General features: G+C 44.7%; 1 protein-coding gene across 5 annotated transcripts in view; it reads right to left on the reverse strand.

Moving 5' to 3' along the window:
* The window catches only part of STK24 (serine/threonine kinase 24), a 127,174-nt gene that overhangs the window by 44,154 nt on the left and 65,571 nt on the right, over nucleotides 1-17,449 (reverse strand). Inside the window, exon 2 of one of the 5 annotated variants that reach the window (XM_055359966.2) lies at nucleotides 9,324-9,462. The exons of the other annotated variants lie outside the window; for them this stretch is intronic. The gene's annotated coding sequence lies outside the window, so the exon portion shown is untranslated. The remainder of the gene's footprint in view (nucleotides 1-9,323; nucleotides 9,463-17,449) is intronic. 5 annotated transcript variants of the gene reach the window in all.

Below are 17,449 nucleotides of genomic sequence, written 5' to 3' on the forward strand. Positions count from 1 at the left end.
AGAAAAAAACATAAAATGAAGCTGCCAAATGTCTTCGGGGGCTTTCTTCAGTTACACTGGGACAGTGTGTTCAGCAGAGAGAAAGGGATCATAGTCCCTGTCCTCGGACACATTTCAAAGCAGATCTTTTATATTATCTTCGGCACTAAGCCTACAATTTTTTCCCCATAATTGATTGCGAAATGAAATGTACGCCCTTGTGATTTCACAGCAAGATTTCCTTGCTGATTTGTTTCGTCTTTGCTGATGTGTTTAGTCCACCCAAAAGCAAATAGCTTTGCTTTTACCCACTACAGTCTGATACCACGGGCTCCATGGACCATTTCAATATTCCACAAAAGCTCAAGGGCAGATCCCTGCATACTAAAGATTTTTCTCAGAGAAAACAGATGTGCTTCTCCCTCTCCCAGAAGTTGCAGCTGTGCCAGACTGATCAGGGAGGCAGCCGATGACTTCCAAATGGCAAAGGAAGCCTTGGTGCATGGCTGCCCTACACTCATGCAGGAGGGGACAAAGGTCTCCAGCTTCCCTGCTGGGAGCCATGGGTGGGATGATTTAAGCAGATGAGCAGACACTGATGCAGGGAAGTGAGGACTGTGTCAAGAGGCGGCAAGCATGCTCGTTAAGAACCAGAGAATCCTCATGTTTGGAATAAACAAGTCAGATTTCCAACCCTTGGCGAGGCAGCAAAAGTGGAAGGGAGAATTGCCACAATCCAAACTGAAGTCACAAGGATAAAGATTTTGTTTATTGCTTAGAGGAAGGGAATTCTCATGGAAAAAAGAAGTCAACTCTGACTGCCCTACCACATCAAAGGAGGGCGTGAGGCTACTGCGCAAAGAAACAGAAGTCCCCAGCGTCACTGGTCCCCGGTGGGCTGTGGCTGCGCAACCAGAAACCAACGACTAGGGTAACTCAATGGCCACCAGACAAAAACCCTCCATGTCCCCAGGAAGGGCTCCTCTGGGTGTGTCCCCACACGAGATCAACGATTTGGCTGTTCTCAAAGAACACTGTGCCCCCTCTTCGATGCAATAATAATCCAACTTACAAACCTCTGGGGAAATTGCCACTAAAATGAGCTGTGCATGTGATCCTGTTTATAAAATGCTGCAGACTCTGCTTATTATATTTGCGCCACTTAAAGAGAATCACAAACCCAAAACCCATTCCTTTAGAGGGCAGAGTTGATTAATCGGAGCCAACAAATGGTGAAAACAGAAGTGGCACAGAAACAAGACAGACATTTGCAAGTAACTCTTAAATCAACTTTGTTTAAAATCACCAGCCAAAAACCTAAGAAAACAACGCAGAGAAGTCACAAAACAGACAGTGAAATGCGCAAACCACATCATCTGTGGGTACACATCCTACTCTCCCCCTCCAAGTTTTAACATGCTGAGATTAGAGTAGGGCAGTGTTGGGACCCCTATTTCTAGGAGCAAGAAACCCATTTCCGATTCTGGCAGAGGCTAGGTGCCCAGCAGCCCCAGGGACAGGCACCCCCCAGCTGCCAGGCCCACTCTTCGGCACACCTCTGCTCTGGCCACCTCCCTGCCCGCGGCACAGTCATGCTTTCCTCACTGCCTTCCTCTGGGGTCTGCCTCAAAGCCACCCTCCCTGTGAGCTGCTCCCTGACCCCTCCACTGAGGGCTCCAGAAGCCCCACCCAAGCCTCCCTGTGCCCCAGTTTTCTCCGCAGCACTTATGAAGGTAGGACTAACCATGTATTTTAGGAAATGGTTTATGGTCTCTCACCACAAACTCCAGGCAGACTATGAACAAAATTTATAATGCACATTTCTTCTTCCCTGCCTGCCAGATCAAAAAGAGTAAGACACCAATGTTTCTGTTCCCTTGTTTTACCTTCCATGTCACAGATACAGTGATGATGCCCTAGTGAAAACCAGGACGCCATGAAAGAGAGGTCAGAACCTCTTGTCCCAATCTCACACTGCTTACCTCAAATGACCTGTCGTGCTCTTTGAGGAATTCAAGAGCTCCCAAAACAGAGGTGGCTCAGGAGACGTGGGCCCTGCTGGCAAAGCTCAGGAGGGCAGCTCCAGCCACTAACACAAATTCTGTGGACCACCCACACCCTGGCTCTGGACTTGCCCATTGGCTTGTCTCTCATTTAGATAAAAGAAGAGAAGGCGGCACCTTCCTCCCATCCCTGGCGCAGAGCTGGGTGGATACCAGGATGTATAGAGAAAACTGGCACAGCAATGGAAAAACAACAGGGCACAGCGTCCTGGGGACAGATGCTGTGAACTGTAACACTAACTCTCTAAAGGAATCTATCCCTCAATTCACCAAGAAAGACCAAGTGGGACTGGCTGCACTCAGCAACTGAGCCACCAACTCACTTCAGGGAGTCCCAAGCCCACACCCCACTACACCTATTTTGGTACCAAGAGTGGTTCTAGAGGAACAAAGTCTTATGGATGCATTTTCTGAATTGGTTTTGGAGTTTCTGGAATTGGCTCTGTCATCTGATTGGATCTTAAGATGCTAATGATGTTGTGTCCCGTTAGGTGAGCACTGATGGTCTATCGTTTGAACTGTTGATAGAGATATGATAGACGTCTGCACTGGATACTTGAAAGACTTATAAGAAGGGTCTAAGTTAACTCTGTGTATGATCCCTTCCAACATCTTTGAAAAACTGAGAATATGATGTTGGTTGGTTGCTTCTTATGTCACTGGACAAAGTGGTGAAAGACTAGGATGAACTAAGGAATTCAAATGCTCAGCTTAAGCACTGCATCAAATCATCTAAGAGCAGCTAGGTGTGGTTGGAGGGAAAGTCTCTCCTCCTACAGTCACTGGGCTGAGATTGCTGAAAAGCGAAGCCAGGACCTCATCCTGTGATTGGTTGAATGACAAGTTACAAGTTGACCTCCCAGACTCGTGGGGTGTCTGCTGGTAAAATGAGGGCATTGGTTGGGAAAGAATGGGATCCTGTAACTTGGGATGAGCCCCTAAATTCTGGTGAGTCTTCTCTGCAAGTGAAAGAGTGGTGTGTGAGGACCTCTAGGGCTGTACCTGGCTGCCCAAGGCCTGGAACTGAACACCCGGCTATCAGGTTAGATGGACATGAGAGAATGGTTTCTTTGTCCCTCCTCCCCTGCCGTCTCCCCACTGTACACCCTGCACAAGAATCCAGGAGGCATTACCTGCCCATGTCCTCCTGTCTGCAGACCCATGGCAGACACAGCAGGAGCCAGTGGGACAGAAAGGGAAGGGAAAACAGGACCGAGCCAGGCTGAGGCATCCCAGACGGCCACTGGGGAAAAATGTTCTGGTAACTCTGTCTCCAGATTTTCTGTCTCCAAGAAACCATTCATGATTCCATCCTCAACGGTTCCTTTGAAAACAGCTTCAGGCAGGCACGGTGGCTCATGCCTATAATCCCAGCACTTTGGGAGGCCGAAGCGGGTGGATCACTTGAGGTTAGGCGCTTGAGACCAGCCTGGCCAACATGGCGAATCCCTGTCTTTACTAAAAATACAAAAATTAGCCAGCACAGTGGTGCAATCCCAGCTACTCGGGAGGCTGAGGCAGGAGAATGGCGTGAACCCAGGAGGCGGACGTTGCAGGGAGCCGAGATTGCACCACTGCACTCCAGCCTGGGCAACAAAGCAAGACTCTATCTCAAAAAAAAAAAAAACCAGCTTCAAGTAAGGGCCTAATGTTCTCCACACATTCACCCTTGCAAGGCATGAACACATTTCCCAGACGCACGGCAGAGGGAATCCCGCACCTTGGGAATTTAAATCAGGTCAGTCGGGTGGGGATGCGGCACCTGCATTTTCACACCCTCCTGGTGTGTTCCCGCTTGGAGTGATTACATATGGAAGGAAGCACCCTCTCATCAATCCCTTGGAAAAGGTAACTTCTGACTAATTCACTGAGTCCTGGCTCATCAGCTGAAAGAACTCACTGATGGGGCAGGTGGAATGTGATGTTTCCATGGGGCATTTCAGGGGTGGGGTGCGTCATCACTTCCCTGTGTAGATCTGAGAAGGAGAGGGGGCAGGCCAGGTGCAGAGACTGGAAACCCAGGCTTGGACTAGAAGAGTGTTCCAAGAGTAAGCAGGGAGCACTGATCAGTAGCCGAGGTAAGGAAGGACCAGCGGAAGCACTGGAAGCCCTGATCAGGAAAGACAAGGTCTTGCTGCCCAAAGCTGAAGGCAGAGGTCACTAGCCTGCCCACAGCTGCATTCCACACTCCCAACGGTGACTGACTTCTTAACTGAAAGGACTAAATGCAGGAGCGTGAGCCATACCCACCTGAGGCAGAGAACATGAAAAATTGAGACAAAAAGATTTCAGGATAACACAGTGTTAATCAGAACCCTTTCATCCCCTCAATCTCTCAATCTGTTGCTGAAGATTTTAACCTACTGCAGGGTTCAGCTCCTGCGATGTGCGTGCTAGTGTTACTTTGTGTTTCCTAAGGAACAGGACATTCACAAATACCTTGCAGCTTCTTTTCCCTCAAATCCCACTGCATCACTCAGAGAGCTATTTACTGGAAAACAAAACCATTTAAAACATTCATATGCTATTTCAGGAACTGCCTTTTATTTAATGCTTCATGGTCCTTTGTCACTTCATCTAGTTTTAAAAACAAACATTTTAAGAAATGCATTTCAACCACAGCAAATGAGCAGGAGGCCCACAGAATTCTAGCTATTACTGACTGCACTTAGCATCTCTGGACTTAGTTCTTCACCACGTTTCCTAAGGCCTCATCTTCCCAAGTGTGTTGGCTGGAGAAGCTATTTAAGAAGGCTCTGCCATGTCTTGATATGGAATTGAAATTTACCATTCAGAGAGGGGAGGGGTGTCCCACAATTAAATACTGTCAGGAAATGCTGCATATTAAACCTCCCTTAGAGAGTCCCAAAAGCTCTGAGAATACTGTAACAGAAACCTGCTAAACCTGATGCATCCAAACTCATGACACCAGGTGGCACACCTACTAACATCTCAAAGAATGGGACTCCTATGGAAACGCTACCTTAGGCCAAACCTTCCCACCCCCACCCCCCACCACTCCCGTGACCATCAGCTCGCCAGTCAGTCTGAGACCCTTCTGCCATGCCTCCTCCCACACCTCGCCCCTTCCTTCCCCTCCCATCCTCCCCCAACCTGTCCACAAGCCCAACTATGACAATAATTAGATTTAGCACACAGACAAGTGCTGGGTAGGCCCAACTTAATAAAACACAGTGTAAGTGATGTTAGTGGCAAATTTCATGATTCCAGAGACCCAGGAGAACACTGGGATGCTCACACTTTTTAATGACACACCTAGACTTTTAAAGTCACACACCTCAATGTTCTTAAGTAGCCACATCTTTTCTTACTACATCTGATGAGTAAAACATGTGCGTCCATGTCACACTGGCCAACACACATTCAAGTTACTGTTTAAAACTTTGAAATGAGAATATAAGGGGGAAAAAAGGGAAACCACAACAGAGGGTTCTAACAATATTTATATCACATTATTTACACCTCTTATGTGTGGTTTCAAACTCTTTAGTCTATAATTAAGCAAAGTGACTAAAAACAATTCAGTTTTCAGGAACTGAAGTCGGGTTCGCTTGCACAGCCTCACTGCGGAGTCACAGAAGTGGCTTGTGGAGCTGAGCAACCCCAGGAGGGGAATCGCCCTGAACCTGCACACTCCCTCCTCACAGAGCTGTGGTGTGCTCCAGACAGGCACTGTGCAAGGCCCAATCCTCCTCTTCCTCGGCTAGCCAGGGGTGGGGCGGGGGCCAGGAGGGCAGGGGCAGCGAGAGAGACTCCAGTAGAGAGCCCCAGGAACTGAGGAGGCTGCAACCTACCTATGTCAAAGTTTTAGAACATGAATTTTTCAAGTGAAAATTCTTATTTCCCCACCCCCCCCCCCCAGTTTAAGAGCAGAAACCACCTTATCTGAATAATAAACTACAAAAATTAGGTACATGATAGAATCAATTGGCAGAATACAATTCAAGATAAGTTATCTGTATCAAAACAGCTCATGTACCCCATAAATATATACACCTACTGTGTACCCACAAAAATTAAAAATAAAGTTTAAGTAAAAAATTTAAAAACAATAAAAAATTTTAAAAAATAAAGTCAGTTATCTGACATTGGCCAATCCTCATGTATCATCTCTACGGTGAGATAAGCACGATAAGCTGCTCCCCTAGCCCTGTCTGCTCTCTGACACGGCCCAAGGTCCCCATCTGGCTTTCCCCTGTTGCCCTATCAGTTTGGTGCCTTTATTAAGAAATTTTCCTAATATCTCCTTCTTAAATTTCCCCCAACTCCTCGCCCTCCGTCCCAGGGTGCTGCTGCCGGAGGTTCTTGCAGAGTCCCCTATGCCATTGGAGGGTCCCCTCTTTAAGCTGCTGCCCCAGCTCTCCAACCCTAAGCCAGCAGAAAACTCTAAAAACTAATCCAAGAAGCTATTGCCCCGTCTTACTCTGCCCCAACCCTGGCCTCTTGGCCTCTTGTCCTGAATGGTTCCCTGTCCTGTGTTCCCAAAGGACAACCCTGCCCTGATCATCCAAGCAGTTACTCAGGGTGACATCTGCCTGGTTATTTGTCTCTCTCCCTCACTACACCAAAGAAGTTCTGGGTGCAGGGCCACATCTGCTATGTTCCCATCTGCGTTCCTGGCCCGAAGCAGAGCAGCTGGGTCCAGTAAACATAGGAATCAATGAGTTGATAAAAGATGGGGCAGGAGGACAAGACTGACACCTTACTCTAGGTCTTAAAGCCCTAGAAACAGGGTCTTAGGATCAAGTGGGAACAAAGACCTTTGGAAACAAAATGACTTCCACAGTCATAATGCTACGATCTGAATGTGTCCCCCAAAATTCATGGGTTGGAAACTTAATCTCCAATGCCACAGGGTTAGGAGGTGGGGCCTTATAAGAGGTACTTGGGTCATAAGGACGGAGCCCTCATGAATGAATTAATGTGGTGACTTCAGGAACAGGTTTGTTATCGTGAGAGTGGGTCGTTATACAGCAAGTCCTGTCCCTGGTGCCTTTCTCCTTCGCACGAGCTTGCTTGCTCTTCCCACCATGTCATGACACAGCAAGAAAGCCCTCGCCAGATGCCAGTACCATGTTCTTGGCCTTTTCAGCCTCCAGAACTGTGAAAAATACATTTCCTTATAAATCACCCAGTCTATGGTAACTACCCAGTCTTTCTGTTATAACAACAGAAAGCTAAGACACAAAATATGCTACTAGAGGGAGAAGACAACACTGGGAATCCTAATTTCTTTGGATATGTGAAATTCCATTTACAATTTTAAAAAGGAAACACCTGAGAGGACTACTACCTGTGAAGAAAGACAATTCAGATTTTCAGGTAATTAAGGGCTCACACATCCCATAATGAATATATTAGAAATACTTTCCATGTGGTTTTTTTTTTTTCAGTATGGTACAACTGACCACCAACCAGTTAAATGTGCTCTAGGGGCTCCAGGCATAAACTCAACTGCCAAACAAATACAGTTTTCAACAGGAGATCCCAATTTACCAAGAGAGTGTTTTTTAAAAAAACAAGTTAAAGATGAACACAACTCCGCACACTTGTAGCACATTCAGTAGAGTGTTACCCAACACTTACATGCACTCAAAGATGGCTGCAGAAAGTCAGAGACTAAGAATGTGCCTGCCGCTCAGTCACCAGCCATGCCAACAGACCAGTTTTAATTTCCCAAATAGAAGATGAGGGCAGAAACCCGATTAAAACAAACAAACAAAAAGTAATACCAAACTTGGTACATTACTAAACCGAGAGCTGAAGCTAGAATTCATTTGGTGACCTTGAGTTTATGACCTCCTGGCAGCAAGTGAAAGTTCATTGTTTATATGGCTGCCTCACATTAAAGTGGCTGCTGCTCATTCACACAGTCTCCAACAGAAAGGGCAAGGACTGCGGACAGCTTCACGTTCCCCTTGGAAAGTCAGCACGCCAGTGGGAGACGTGGAAAGGAGAAGCACATGTAAGAACCAGGAATGACCTTTCTAATACAGCCACACTAGGCAGAGCCTTACAAGGGCACTGCTTCCAAGTGTGACTGTGAGCTTAAAATATCCTTAGAAGTCATAAAGATAATCTTAAAGGGTAGGAATAAGAGACAGAAAAAAGGTTAACATTGAAGATTTTTCCTTTTTTAAAACTGCACTAACTGTCATAAAGGAAATGTTCAGAGATGTGACTGCCCCCAAGAACATGCCACGACTCCCACTGACCACAGCAACCAGCCAGAAACACTGCAGCTGCCCTGCACAGTCCAGCGTCTGTTGACAGAAGCCACCCACGCAGAATCTGCCTCCACCTCCTACACCTGCGATGGCCAAACACTCTCTCCTCATTACTGTCCCAGAGGGAGATGTGAAGTCTATGGAGAAGACAGAAAGATCACATTTGGGTTAAAATTGACTTCTCCCAGCAGCCATTCCTCAGCTTCCAAAGATATTTTTACTTTTAAACAGTAAAGGTGAAAGTTCATTCCTAGTTGATTTTCCCAAGCACACAAATGAAAATCTCTTCTCTCAACCCTGCAGCCTAACTTCTTAACTGAAGACAAAAAAAAAAAACCTTTAAAACAACAAACACACACTTGTTCTGATATATCCATCCCTTTAATAATAAGAGAACAGAGCAGGAGAAAGTAGAGCTTCTGTCAACAACAGTCAAGCCTGTGCAAGGTTGCAATCCATTTTCCAGTCTGTAGCTTTGCTCTGGGAAAATGCAGATTTCTGGTCCACCATGCCTCTTCCCTGGGTCAGGATCTGGAATAATACCTTCTAGAAAAGTCAGAGCTTAGTCTCTCAAACACTAGCACCAGACTCAGGTCGTGGTGACCACCACAGTGGTTAACAGCAATCCCGCTGACAGTTTCTCCTTTAATGCAAGAAGTGAAATAGACCCTTTCAACTTGTCCCCAAATGACAACAGTGGTTCTTGGTGAGAATGAAGCCTACTGTGTGGTGAGGGGCAGACACAAAGCTGTGGAGTCGTCGGTGACTATCTACACAGCACTATCTCAGGGGAACTCCCTGTCCTCAACCAGGAGGAAGCTCCTAGAGCTTGCTTTCTCTCCATTCATTTCTAAGCCCAGGAGAGGAAGGGCTATTTTTCGCCTGAGGTCGCTGATCTCTATCCTTGGCTGGAAGCAGAGAAACAACAGCCTCCAGTACTCCATCCACATGTGCACAAGGTGTGGATGGAGGCAGGTTCGGGCTGATGAGGAAGGTGCACGTCTGTCTGGGCGACGCTGACAGAGCAGCTTACCTCCGTGGGAGTCTGTCGATGTCAGGGTCATGTGCCCACTGTCCACTGGGCTACCATCCCTTTGAGGAGAGGGAGACACTGATGGGAACCAAAGGATCTTCTAAAGGCAAGTTCTTACAGCAAGCTGGCCCCAAGGTCCCTGTAATCAAAGAAATCATTGTGGTTTTGCATTTGGCATATTTATGCCCCCTTTCTTCTAGGGACAAGTCTGTCAGCCTCTGAACGGGATCTCAACTTTCAAAAGGAAAAGTGTCCGGAAACACAGATCCACCAAGGTATAAAGGAGACGGGAGAAAGGCTTCATGCCACACCTCAGTGTAGACAGCAAACATAACAGCAATTCATTCTCAAAAAAGAGCTGTAGATCCACTGCTACTTTTAACGAACCAATGTTTTCCACTAAACATTTCAACTTAAGCCAACTCCACCTCATCACACTTGTTGGAAATATATGATCAGTAACGACTCCAAAATTCATGTGCTATACTACACCAGCCTTGGCTGGAAGCCAACAGCAGAAGCATGTATGTAAATGAAGACTGCAGATGATTAGCTTCTGTAAGCCCTGGTCTATAATCAACCTTGTCATTGACCTATCTCCACTGATTCCATTTACAATGACAGGGAAAAGTCATTAGACCCAATTGAAGCATATAATCGAAAGCCAATCTCATACCAAGCCAACCAAAAATAATCAAAATTCTGTAAACTAACTTGAGTACCTAATCTAGTGCAACAATGCTTGGTCTCTTAACAGGTTATGTAAATTTCTTTCAGCAATTCCATCTGCAGTGACCAACAGCCACCCAATGTCAAAACATCAACACTTTCTAGCTAACTGCACAGCTAGCAAAAGTATTTATGTATGTTCTATTATATATCAACACATCATTTCCTTGAAAAAATCTGCTTTTCCCGGGACAAAGAAATGCCTGCAGATACTTGATCCTTGTCACTACAGAAATGTGAATAATGGAAATGAGAATACTGTTAACAGTTATCTGTGTATCAAACATACAAAGAAAGGAAGACAAAAAAATCTTTTCATGAAGAGTTTTCTGAGAGTATCTGTTTTAAAAGTTTGATTCAAATATATGTTTTGGATAGCCAATCAAAAAAGGAGAAAAAGCTTACCTACAAATTAATTTACTTCTCTAAAGATGAACTGCCACAGACAAAAGGACTCGCCAAAACACCCATAAGTTTTAGGTCTAGTAGCTTTTCAAAAGGCAAAAATCTAAACCAGTCACCACTCCAGAAACGACTAGGAACTAACTCCAACCACATCAGTCAATTTTCTAGAGCCCGACGGGTCTGAACTGTCAGACAAAAAGAGCAACGTTCCCACGGACCCTGTGCTAGGATGCAAAGGTGACAAGGAAATAAAATACAGGTCGTCAGGAAGGATACAGCTTTTCAGACAGCTGGATTCCTAATAACTGGAGCGGCTGCAATGAGAACAAATGGAATCACTGCCCAGATTCATAGGCAACCATGACCATCCACAGGTGAGGAACACAGCAGTGCTAACGAAGGAAGGTGCAGGACCACAAAACCAAAACCAGGCTCCTGGCAGCAGCTGATGCGAGCACAGGAGGGGAGGACAAGGACTGCCCTGCCGAGCTCACAGGGCAATGTCTCCCGTAGCCGAAGCAGCTCCTCCGTTATCAGTCACACAGTGCAATTTCCCACTCAAACACAAAGGACAGACTTGTGGACCCTGGCTGAGCTTCCGGATCTATGTCAAAGTGGGGCATAGCTACTGGCACCAATTCAAATTCAATCATTTAATACATATGAGTACAGAGGTGAGCATCAGCGAAGCACTAAAAATGCACTAAAACCACGGACACGTGTTAGGCAAGAATTTCTCCTGTTGAACTACCCAATAAATAAGGTGGCAGTGAGTAAGAATTCAATACTAGGACAAATACAGTCTTTTGAAGATGTGACCTAATACTCTCAGATTCCAGGCAAGTGTGAAACGGTGACCCTGGGCCAGGAGCCCACAGGACCGTCTTGCTAATTTGCTCAGGCTTTCAGGGGGACCTCACTGGACACATGCAAAGGGCGTGCTGACCTGTGAGCAGAGGCCTGAGTGCAAAGGACGGTGCTGGCCGACACTAGGCCTCCGTAGCCGGGCGGGAGAGCCAGCGAGGATGCCTCCAGCAAGGCAGTGCCACTGTGTCCGCTCCACCGACACCCCATTCTCCCTCAACTTTGTAAAATGGCTGAACTATTGAATAAATATCTGAAATACCCTCTGTAGAAGGAGAACACACCACTGGAGAGAGGGAATCCAGTAAGAAAATGGGGGAGAAGTACATAAGAGGACGACTGTCAGGTGCAGGGAAGCTAACGGTAGACCAGGAATGAGGAAACTCTGGCCCTAAATCCCAGCTCAACAGCCAAAGGGCTGCAAGCTTCGAAAGCCTGAGCAAATTAGCAAGACAGGCCTGCGGGCTCCTGGCACAGGGCCAACATTTCACACTTGCCTGGAATCTGAGTATTTGTCCTAGTGTTGATAGTAGGAGAAAAGGAAATCACTCAGCTTCTCTGGGCCATGGTTTTCTAGCCTAGAGAAAGAAAGATAAGGGCTAGCCACCTCTGAAGGCCTTTCCAGCTCTAATTATCTTTGGCTCTGATTTCTCTGACTTTACACAAGGAATACTGTATCTTAGGGCCAGCTGAGCCAAATCAATTACAGACTGCAAATAACTTAAAAGACAAGTATGCCCAGTGTCTGCAGATGAGGAAACAGAGCCCAAAATTAGACTACCACACTCCCTGGCTTCATTCCCAGCCAGGACGGGATATCCTGAGGCAGGTCTCCAGGTCTCCAGATCTCCAGAGCACAGAGTCAGGAGGGCGGGAGACAAACAGAAATGTGATGGTAAAGGCAGCCTCCCCTCTAACTAGGTCTTGTGTCTAGCTTCTTTTATGACACTTCCCAAAAGCCCATTGCAGATCTCTTCCCCCAACCCTAAAACCTCTATTCCACCAAGTCAAGCTCAAGTGGTGTTATCCCATAAACCCACATGGCCCAAAATGCAACAGGGAAAGTACCAAAGGAGAATTCAAACACCAATGTATAACAAGTGTTTGACATTACAATAAACTCAAAAATATAAAGAACCACATAGCCTGCAACGATGGTCCAAGCTACCCAGAATTCTTCCTGCTCCCCACCGCTTCTTGCTACTTTAAATACTAAAATATGAAAGGCTAATTATAAAGCTAATAGAAGAAAAAAATAAATATATTTGTAACCTATGAGAAGCTGATGTATTTCGTATACAGGATCCCAAAAGCAGAAATCATATAAGGTGAAAAATTGATGGATTAACTACGTTAAAATCAAGGATTATTTTCCAACAGAAGACGCTTCAAAGTTAAAAGTAGTGTGATAAAGTCAGAGAACACACCTGTGGTATCAAAAACCAACACTAAGAGACAAGAAACATAGTAGGAAATTTCACAGAAGAATGTATGTTAATAAACAGCAAGAGTATTTGCCTACAAGTAAACCACCAGCCTTTCAGGGTCAGCAGAAAAGAATGCCAATTTAAATGCAACTTACACCACAAGCCCCGCTGGAGAGCAGAAATGCTACTTAGAATTTCTGTTGGGACAGAAGATGAGATCTTTCTTGGTAAACTTATTGCTATTGTCCGGGAAAGTGAGGGTGGGAGGAACAGGGGGTATTTTAAAGGGGCCAGGGGCATGTCTGTGTACACAGTGTCTGGTTCCATGCCATACGAGCTATGGCAGAGAGAAAAGCACTTTCCCCTAACTCTCAGAAAAAGTGGTCTTAAATCAGAATGAGTTAACTTTGTAACATACCACAAACTAACCTTCAGGGCCACACCTCATATTTTATTCCCATGAAGCTCCCACTTAAAACAATTCACACCTTCTCTGCTTTGAAGTCCATTCTTCAGCTTTGCCAATTTCAAAGCTGTTTCATCAGTTCTCAAAGGGATGGTCAAGCTTGAGGAATTTGACTAGCGCTGGTAAGACTCACAAGAGCTCCTGTTCACAGACTAGAAATAATTTGTAATGAATTAATTTGTAATGTGGCTACCAGGCCAAAACATATAGTTTTGGGCACCCTTTTTTAGTTTTACAATACTTCATAAGCCTAATTATCAGAAAATTATTTCCTGACTAGAAAATTGAAAGGGAATTTGATAATCACATGTAATAAACACATTAAACTATAGAAAACTTCCTAGGAGATATGAATTCAACAGAATAATCCTAATGGTTAAGAACATATAGATGCTCAAAGTTATGATTAATAGAAATGGAAATAAACATAAAATACTGTTATAGCTAAGAGATTGGTGAAAGAAAGTTTTATAGTATCAATGTTGCCAAGAACGTAGACAAACCATGCTCAACACAATTAGCCATGATTAGTCATGAGGGAAATGCATGTGAAAACCATGAGATACTGCTTAATACAATTTAAAAAAAACAAACAAGGGGAAATTGAAACCTTCATTCACTACCATGAGAACATAAGCCACTACTGAAAACAGTCTCAACAGTTCCTCAAAAAAAAAAAAAAAAACCAGTTCCTCAAAAGGTTAAACATAAAATTTGTATATTACAATAAACTCTTCAAATTTTATGTTGCCTTGGCATCCATTTTGAATACAAGTTTAACTTTCTCATACCAGAAGCAGGGCTTAGTCACCCTTGACACGGTCTCCAGTTCTAGACCACACCCAAAAGGCCCAGCTCGCTTGCCAAGATAAGAACTTAGAGGCATCTCCTACACCCAGCAGACTGAGCTCCCCATGTTCCATCTGCTTCCTTTAAACAGACCACTCAGGCCTGCCTGAGAACTTACAGAGCCCCACGCCCTGTTCCCTCTTATATAATGTATACTGCCAGTTGTGCACACTCTCTCTGTCACTCTCTCTCTCTCTGCCTGACTCTTCATTCTTGCCTCCTGTAACCCAGGACAGAGGACTGCCTCCTGGCCCAGGATATGTAAGTAATAAGTCTTTGAACTTGGATTTGACCACGACATATTATATGTAATATCAAAATATCACATGTACCTCAGATATCTGTACAATCATTATGTAGCCATTTTTCAAAAGCATCTTCTAAAATATATGTTTGAACTTGCTTCCTGTTGTGATGGTGTACGGACTCTGTACCCTCCATCCGAAGAACCAACCACATTACCCCAGGACGTGTGGGAGCAAACAAGGTTGGACTCCCAGCACCAGAATGATGGCCAGGTAGTCAGACAAGACCCACAGGGGTGTCCGTCAGTATAAACAAGTTTCCCGAGTTGGGGCTCAGACCATTATGCGTGAGCCCATCCACCACGTAAAAGAAGCATCCTGTGAAAGGCACACGGTCATCACCCACATCCAGCTGCCTTTCAGTTCCCCTTAGGGAAGGGTCGCTAGCTACTCTGATACTGGAACCCAATTTAGATGGGGGCTCCCAAAACACATTTGACCCAATAACCCCACTCCCGAGTAATACATCCAAAAGAAAGGAAAACATATCCACACAAAAACTTGTACACGAATGTTCATGGGAACAGTATTCACAACAGCCAAAAAATAAAAACCCAAATATCTACCAACTGACAAATAGATAACAAAATGTGGTCTATCCATAGAATGGAATATTATTCAGCAATAAAAAGAGCTACTGACACATGCTACAACAGAACCCTTGAAAACAGGCCGAGTGAAAAAAACTAGACACAACAGGACACATATTCTATAATTATACTTATATGAGGTGTCCAGAATATGCAAATCTATAGAGACAGAAAGGAGACTTAATTTGGGAAGAAATGGGAAGTGAATGATGATGGGTAGAGTATCTTTTGGGGGTGATGAAATGTTCTAAAATTGTGGTGATGGCTGCACCGCTCTGTGATATACCAGAAACTCCTGAATTGTGTATTTTAAGTGGGTGAATTGTAGATTGGTAAAGGTTTTTATTTTTTTACTTAAACACAGAAACAAAAACCCACAGCTAAACCAGGTGTTTAGCTGGTAAGGCTATTCTGAACAACCACATGGTAGTATTTTTTCCTTACTAATAAAACAGATAGACAGTGTCTCACTCTGTTACCCAGGCTGGGGTACAATGGCACAGTCATAGCTCACTGCAGCCTCGAACACCTGGGCTCAAGTGATCCTCCCACCTCGGCTTTCCAAAGTGTTGGAATTACAGGGTGAGCCACTGTGCCCGGCCCCATATTCCCACATGGTAGCATTTACCTAAAATGAATATCCTACTCCAAACTCTAGAGTACTGCCAGGAAATAGTAAGCGTCTTGGGAAAAGATACTCAAAAATCATAAGTCATTAGGGAAATGCAAATTAAAACTACAATGAAATACCATTCCACACCTACTAAAATGGCAAACATGAAAATTACTGACAGTACCCCAAATGCTGGTGGGGATGCAAAATTATACAGGCACTCTGGAAAATTAAATAGAAATTAAATACCTATCCTACTCATAAGTATTTGCTCTAGAAAAATGAAAAACTTATGTTCATACCAAAAAAGTGCATCAATATTCATAGCAACACTGTTCATAATCACCAAATTCTGGAAACACCCACATGTCCTTCGATAGGTAAACCTGGTTATACACACCCTGGTGCCCTACTCAACAGTAAAAAGGAACAAACAAGTGACACATGCATGAACACGGAAGGATCCCTCAGGCATGACAGTAACTGAAAAACGCTACTAACAAAAGCCACTAACAACAGATGTGTGATTCCATCTACGGTGCTCCAGAAAAGCCAAAATGATAAGGACTGATCAGTGACTGCCATGGGCGGGGGATGGTTCAGGAATTCTTTGGAACGTTGGCACTGTTCTGGTCGCATGTGTGGTGGTACTTATAAGAATCTATACATATGTTACAACACATAGGACTATACATCCAAGAGTGAGTTTTACTGTAATTTTTTTTTTTTTTTTTTTCTGAGACAGAGTCTGGCTGTGTTACCCAGGCTGGAGTGCAGTGGTGTGATCTCAGCCTCCCAGGTTCAAGTGATTCTCGTGCCTCAGCCTCCCAATTAGCTGGGACTACAGGTGCGTGCCACCATGCCTGGCTAATCATTTTTGTATTTTTAGTAGAGACAGGGTTTCCCCATGTTGGCCAGGCTGGTTTCAAACTCCTGACCTCAAGTGATCCACCCGCCTCAGCCTCACAAAGTGCTGGGATTACAGGCGTGAGCCACCATGCCCAGCCTACAGTACATAAATTTTTAAAATTATGGGGAAAAACAAACCCATACATACACCATACACAAAACCATGTTTTATCTATTGAAGACACACAGATTAAAACAGAAAAGGATCTTACATAGGTCGATGATGACAGTGCCATGAACTGCAAAATATGAAAAACTCAACTCTTACCTGAGGTCCATAAATAGAACAGTGAGAAAGAAATGCAACCAGAAAATGAGCAGCAATTGACTTAGAGTGAAACAGGTCATTTTATTGGCTAGAAAGGAGTCCAAAGCTCAAAGAGGCTACTGGGAAGAGCCCTGCTTTAGCACTAAAAATACACGTCATGTTTACCGAGAAACGAAAACAAAACAAAAACCCTAAACACACCCAAAGTAAGTTTTTTTGTTTTTGTTTTTAAAAAAAAGGAAAAGCAAGGTACCAGCCCCTAACTTGCTTTCTCCTTCATTAACACTACTCTAATGAACAAGGTCAAAATATAAAGCCAGATAATTCTGACACTGGTCATTATCAGTTTGCTACAAAACATGGGCAGGTGAGGACCTCCAGTCACACAGCCCCATTCCAGATGTAAATAATGTCTCAGGGAATATTAACTTTTGTAGAAAGAGTACAAGTGTCCAAGGGAGAGTCACAAACGTCCCATCAAGACTCCACTCAGTGAGGGAGGGGCTCCCTCTCATTTGTGGTGTCTTCTGCTCAACTGTGGAAAGCAGGGTTTATAAGGAACACCAGCCTTACCGGGGTCACCGCCAACACTTACGTAATCAGTCCCTGCCGTGAACCGGCTTCTGCAGCCCATCGGGGTCCACCTGCTGCCCTCTCTTACCTCAGAACAAAAGTAACCCAGAAAAGCATCTCTGAGATAC

Source organism: Gorilla gorilla, chromosome 14 (genome assembly GCF_029281585.2).
Source record: "Gorilla gorilla gorilla isolate KB3781 chromosome 14, NHGRI_mGorGor1-v2.1_pri, whole genome shotgun sequence".
NCBI classification, from domain to species: domain Eukaryota; kingdom Metazoa; phylum Chordata; class Mammalia; order Primates; family Hominidae; genus Gorilla; species Gorilla gorilla.